Below are 7,151 nucleotides of genomic sequence, written 5' to 3' on the forward strand. Positions count from 1 at the left end.
TATTGAGGGATACTGCATTAGGTGTTTGACTAGCTCGGTGAGCATTGGAAGCCAGCAGAGTGTTGATGAATCTGACTGCTTCAGGGAAGAAACTCTTGTGGAATCTGCTGCTGGTGGTGGCACAGATGCTTCTGTTCCCTCTGCCAAATGACAGGAAGGTGAAGAGTCCATGGGATAGTTTATAGGTGTCATCTGCAATGCTGGTGGCTTTGCAGGTGCAGCGGTTATTGTACAGGGTGATGATGGTTGGTAGATTTTGCAGTTGTTCTCGCAACTCACTATTGGGTCTTGCAGGGTCTTCGTTAGGAAGCTCTCTATCATCCTTCTCTTGAAGGTGGTGAGATCAGAGCATTTTTTAAGGATTTTCCACTAGGAGACCAACTGGTCTGGGCAATATAATCACAGACCCCAGAGTCCATGCGGCTGCACTGCTGCAGCATATTCTGTGATGCAAATTGCCGCATTACGAATCCTTGTTTCAGCCAGCATAATATCAACATAGTTAATGCAGTGCCAAGTTTTCCTTGTTAAATGTTACATGGTACTTGGTTAATTAATTGCAACTGATTGAACCAAATGATAAGACATAACTTGGTTTAAAATTTGGTCTCCCAGTGAAGCTGGTTTGGCATTGACTAGGAGACCAAATCTGGCCACTGGGAGACCATTTGGTCTCCCAGTAACTATGTTAAAAAATGCTCTGGGTGAGATTGAGAGGGGGATTTTGACTCTCTTCAGCCTCCGTAGGAAATGGAGGCACTGCTAGACCTTCTTGGATATGCAGGTGGTGTTGAGAGTCCTAGAGAGGTCTTGGTCATGTGTATACCAAGAAACAGGAACTGTTGACTCTCTTCACAGTTGTCCCTGTGATGTGCAGTGATCAGTGGTGCACTCTAGTTCTCCTAAAGTCAACAATAATCTTGTTTTATCAACATTGAAAAATTGATTGTTGTCTCTGCACCATTCCGCTAGCTGTTCCACCACCTTTCTATAGGTAGACTCATCATTGTTGCTGATGAGGCCCTTAACTGTAGTGCCAACAGCCTATCAGCAATCCTGATGATGTGATTTGAACTGTACTTTTCAGCACAGGCATGAGTCAACAGTGTAAACAGCAGTGGACTGAGCACGCAGCCCTGGGGAGTGCTAGTGTTCAGTATGGTGGTGCTGGAGGTGGCAGTGATGATCATAATGGTCTCCCAGTTAAAAAGTCCAGGATCCAGGTTTTTTTTTGGGGGGGGGGGGTCAGACCCAGGAGGCTCAGCTTTTCTACCAGTTGTTGTGGGATTAACTGCTGAACTGAAGTTGATGAACAGCATCCTTACATAATTATCCTTTTTGTTCAGGTGGGTCAGCGAAAGGTGGATGGTAGCAGCAGTGTTGCCAGACACTGCTGACATTTTCCAGCCCAAAATATGTTCAAATCCGCCAAAATGCACTTAAAACCGCCCAATCTGGCAACACTGGGTAGCAGATATGGCCTTCTTTGTTGAGCAATTAAGGTGGTAGGCATACTGGAATGGGTCCAATATGGTGGAAAAATTGCTCTTTATGCTCTTTATGTGTTTCATGACAAGCCACTCAAAGCACTTCATGATGATAGGTGTGAGTGCAATGGTCCGTTAGTCATTCAGGCAGAACACAGCAAATTTCTTCTGCACAGGGATGATGGTGGTCATCTTGATGCACACAGGAACAACCGCTTGGCTCAGGGAGATGCTGAAAATGTCTGTAAGGATAGCTGACTAACACATTCCCTGAGCACCTGACCAGGTATGTTGTCAAGACCGGCACCTTTCCGTGGGTTAACTTGGGATTTGGAAGTGTTCCTGAAGTCTGCTGAATGAGTACTCTGTCATGTAGACAGAGTACTTGGTCACTGGAATTTGAAGTGATCTTCTCTACTGGCTTCAAATCATGCATAGAAATAATTTAGTGCATCATGGAGTGAAGTATCATTATCACAGACTTGTCATAGAGAACACTGTACACTGTGGTGGTCTGGATATCTTACCACATATGCCACGTGTGGTGTAGAGGTTTGTGATAAAATAACCTGTCCTGACTTTGAATTCATATTTTTGGACTTCCAAGGTAACAGCATGAGAACATATTTTTTTTATTTGTTTCTATACAGGGAAAGAAAGAAAGAAAGAAAGAAAGAAAGAAAGAAAGAAAGAAAGAAAGAAAGAAAGAAAGAAAGAAAGAAAGGCAATTACACACTGTAACTTTGAATTTCTCTCACTGGTACAAGGCTATTATTTAGTCTTTCAGCAGTGTGGCCCCCTGATGGTTTCTAATAGTGGTCCATAACTGTCTGGTATCCTGGTATGTTGGTTTAATTTATTTCTTTAATCACAAATCGTTGAAACAACCTTAAACAAATTTAACTTCACAATAAGGCACTTAGTATTAGTCAGTTTGAATGGCCACCAAAATTCAAATCTATGAAGCATTCATAATTTCATACTATATTTTTGTGAACTTGCAGCATGATGCTTTCACAAATCATGTTGTTCCAATATGATACAGCTTTACTGAGTGCAACGCCGATGCACAAACATGTCATTCTACACATTCACACCAGGCTACATTACTATTACCCTTTTAGACTGGGCCTGATTGTACCACTACTCTTTGTGTAAGCAACACTAGATCCTTTCAACGTCAACTTCATGGATCCCTAGAGACACTACAGAACACACACCAGTTGTTCACCAACTATGAACTGCAAAGGGATGTTTTCTGAAGTGGTCGACTCTACACGAGGATCTGTTCTTCTTCAAAGCATATATTTTACAAAGTACGATGGCTGCTAGTTAGATTTAAAGCATATACCTGTTAGTAAAAGTATACTTGACTCCCATAATTGAAAATATTTTGTAACAGCATGAAAGAAAACCATTTTACAGATGATCTTGGACTATACCTCAGGGTACAACTTCACATTTTTAGTGTTGTTGAGAGTTTAAAAAAAAAAAGCTATGGGATATAATTCCTCCCTGTGTGAATCCACACTGGCTAAAGAAATTAGACTTTTAAAATGGGAGTGTTTTTCTTCGAGAAACAGTGCATGTAAATGTATCATCAATACATTAGAAAACTTTTCGTCTGGTGCTTCTGGTGACTGATGCTGTGACAGTAATTATCAGCATGACTGAAGATGTTGTCTCACAGCTTACCTCAACGTCTTTAACAAGGACACAGTTTCTTTAATACAAAGCACCACTGTGACAGTGAGTACACCATATGTGTGTTACAAACCAGCTCCTTCAAGTGCTTTGCATCTAAAAAAGCTACAGAATGATGGCACATTTAAAAATCTAATAAAAACAACAGCGTTAATACATTTAATTTTTTTTCTTTAAGTCAGACTTTTAAAGAAGTAAAAAAAAAAAGTAGTAAAAAAAATAGTCCATCTCAACTTTTCCTGTTGTTTAATAGACATTTTTATAATGATGTTGAGTATAATTTAATTACGGTGAAGCTGCTGTTATAGTGTATAACCTCCTTGAGGATTACTTTACCTTCTCATTCCTTTTCTGCATTTTGCACAATATTGTTGCTAATTGTATGTAGGTAGTGCAAAAGAATGATAGATAGATAGATAGATAGATAGATAGATAGATAGATAGATAGATAGATAGATAGATAGATAGATAGATAGATAGATAGATAGATAAGCCAGTTTGATTGATAATTAATTCATTTAAGTTCATTTTTGTTATGAGTATCACTAAATCGGAAAAAAGTAAAATGCACCCACTAAAGTCACTGCTGGTGGTTAACAAAATTGCACCTGTTCATTGTGTGAAGTTGTTTTTTATGTGTCACCGTTGCTTGACACAGTGTGATTTTGTGTTATGAAGTTTGCATGATGCCATGTCGTGCCTGTTCATTGTGTGAAATTATGAATATTCTTATTTTTAAACATACAGTTGAGTGTCACTATTGCTTGGCACAGTGGCATGGTGTGTTACATCTAAAACTAAATAAAAAAGGAAACACAAACTAAAAAGTAAAATGCACCCATAAAGTCATTGTTGGTGATAAACTGTGTCACATTCATCTCATTATCTTCGGCAGAGCGGTGGGTTTAAAAACAGGCTGATGAACATATGGACTAGTTGAATGAGGACTTATTGTTGAGTCTCTAAAATAGTCATTGAATTAAGTCAAATCAAATCAAGCTTATTTGTATAGCGCTTTTAACAATAAACATTGTCGCAAAGCAGCTTTACAGAATTTGAACGACTGAAAACATGAGCTAATTTTATCCCTAATCTATCCCCAATGAGCGAGCCTGTGGCGATGGTGGCAAGGAAAAACTCCCTCAGACGACATGAGGAAGAAACCTCGAGAGGAACCAGACTCAAAAGGGAACCCATCCTCATTTGGGCAACAACAGACAGCCTGACTATAATATTAACAGTTTTAACAGGTATAACCCTCAACTGTCCTCATGGGGCCATCCTTCACAGGAGCAGTGTGATAAAACTCCGACCAGACACAGGGCACCAGGATGGATCAAGCAGGTCCGAGGGGCAGAAGAGGCCAGCATCTCAATCCCAGGATCAGCATGTAACTCAGAGGGACAGATTGGGGGGGAGAGAAAGAAAACATGTTGTTAGGTATGCCCTAAAAATGACAAGTATTAAATCTGTGTGGTAGGCTCGCAGAGACGAGAGTCTTTACATCAGGCATAACACACAACCAGTCCCGTCGCGAGATCTCAGTCTTAAGGGGGGCTTATGAAATCCACCAGGGGGGCACCACTATTATTAGCTTATTTTTGCACACTATTCGGGCAGCCCTAATCCCGCACAGTAATCATCACATTAAACATAACCAACAGCAAACATGACCGGACCAGCAACAGCCTGCAACATCAGTCCCCTCTCTCTCTCGCACACACACGCGCGTGCACGCACACATCAAGTACACGTAACTTATTAGATCACAAGCAGCATCTCAAACTAAACAAACAAACAAAAAAAAAAAACGCCACGGCGGGTGCATTTCAAAGCAACCAAGAGGGGTAGCTACCAATTGCCATTACACACACACCAACAACAACAACTGAGTGTGCACATGACATATTAGATGAAAAGCAGCATCTCAAACTAAACAAAAAAACACCACGGCGGGTGCATTTCAAAGCAACCAACAGAGGGGTAGTTACCAAATGGGTTGATGGTCTTCTTTGCCAACGACATCATGTGTTGGTTTATCCGAAGTTGCCGGTGTTGGGGTTTTGAACCAATTACGTATATCCATATTTAAGAAAGCGCGGAAACTAGCTGCTGTCTGCTGGCATAAACTTGCGCTTCATTTTCCACCCAAAAATGCGGGTAACTGATTTGGCAACACTGACTGACGTAATTACGTAGCCAAACTTTCCAACAAACTCACACGGTTTTAATATGTTTAATGTCTTAGTGATTGTGCAACACTGGAAGTTTTAACCCAAAGCGAGTACAATAAAATGAAATTAGGATTTTATTTATCTATTTATTTATTTGAGATCTGTGATTGTGATCTGGCTTGGGTGGGCGGGCCGGGCGGGCCCACGCATATTGGTGGGCGGGCACTGCCCCCAATGGCCCGCCCACAGCGACGGGTGTGCACACAACAATGGCATGTTAATATGGTAAAATATATCATGACCTGCTCTGGCTGGATGCTTGATTGGGTGATGGGAGCACACTCATAGGCGGTTTTAAACAGGGGCCAGGGGGGGCCAGTGCCCCTGTAAAATTGCTCCTGGCCCCTGTTGTGGCCCCTGTGCTGAACAGGTAACAAGATTTATTAATTTTGACGTGCGCTGGCTCGAAGATCGGAACTGACATGACGGAGTGTTCTACATGGACTCCTTAAAGCGCTACACGCACACTGTTATCTGCAGCAGAAAGACCAGCAGCAGCACGAATTGTAAACTTCGGACGTGAGAGATAACAGCTGCAGCCCTGCAAGGACTAGGCTACTGCCAAGAGGTGAAGGTAAGGAAAATTATTCAATTTTGTAATGTCAGTGTTTGCACATATCTGTGTTTTACTGTTGTTGTTCACTACAATAATAAATCTGTTTTATTGCGCTTTCTTAAAAGTGCGTTGCACAGCAATAAGTAGCCTAACTTAATATTTTTGGGAAATGGGTAAAATAACCGACAGTGTTTAACCTTCTTGTAAAACTTTAATGGCCTTTTGATATGTAGAGGCTACATTCCTCTCCGTTTACTTTTTAGTATAGACCTACTGTAGGCTGTCATCATGGAAAGGAGCAAGAAGGACATTATGTCCTTTTTTGCCCCTGTTGGCAAAAAGCAACATAGAGAGAGTAAGGAAGATGAAGATTATGAAAGAGGAGAGAGAGCCAGAGGTGGAGAGAGAGCCAGAGGTGGTGGTTGGAGAGGTGGGAAGTGAGGCATCTGAAAGGCAATCTGAGTGAGGATGAAGACATTCAGGATCAGATTGAGGGACAGAATGAGGGACAACCCAACGAGTCACTGGGACAACCAGATTCACCATGCATATCAAGTACAGCACCATCAGGTTTGTGATGTTGAACAAATGTATGTGTGTGAGCAGTGTCGACCTACAATTCATATAGCCTACCCCGAAAGTGTGAAGTCTGAATAATAATTAATAAATATAAAATACAAATAATAGATATAATAATAAATGAATAAATGAATAATGATAAATAAATGTTGTTCTCAGTCGCACTCTCATATTTACTGTATTCATCTTTCTCCAGATATCAGCAAGTGCTTGGACAACACTCCAGTGCAGCCACGTCTGAAGAAAAGGTTCATTGTATGCAAAAATAGAAATCTTATTTTACAAAAAAGAGAAACATGGTTTTAAGATTTACTGAGCACAATTTATTTTATGTTTAGGCTATTGAGACAGAATGTTTATCTCATTGTATTTATGCTCAATGTATTTTGTTTTGGTTTTAAATAAACTAAACAAAACATTTTGAACACTTAAATATTGCCATGTTTTGCCCATATGTGCCCCCCTGAAAAAACACTGGCCCCACCTCGGCCCCCCTAGTAATTTTGGTCTAGAACCGCCACTGAGCACACTTAAGTGACTTTTGTAGGACACAAAGTGACTTTTGTAGGACACACTTAAGTGACTTTTTGT

The sequence above is a fragment of the Neoarius graeffei genome, chromosome 2 (assembly GCF_027579695.1).
Source record: "Neoarius graeffei isolate fNeoGra1 chromosome 2, fNeoGra1.pri, whole genome shotgun sequence".
NCBI lineage: Eukaryota > Metazoa > Chordata > Actinopteri > Siluriformes > Ariidae > Neoarius > Neoarius graeffei.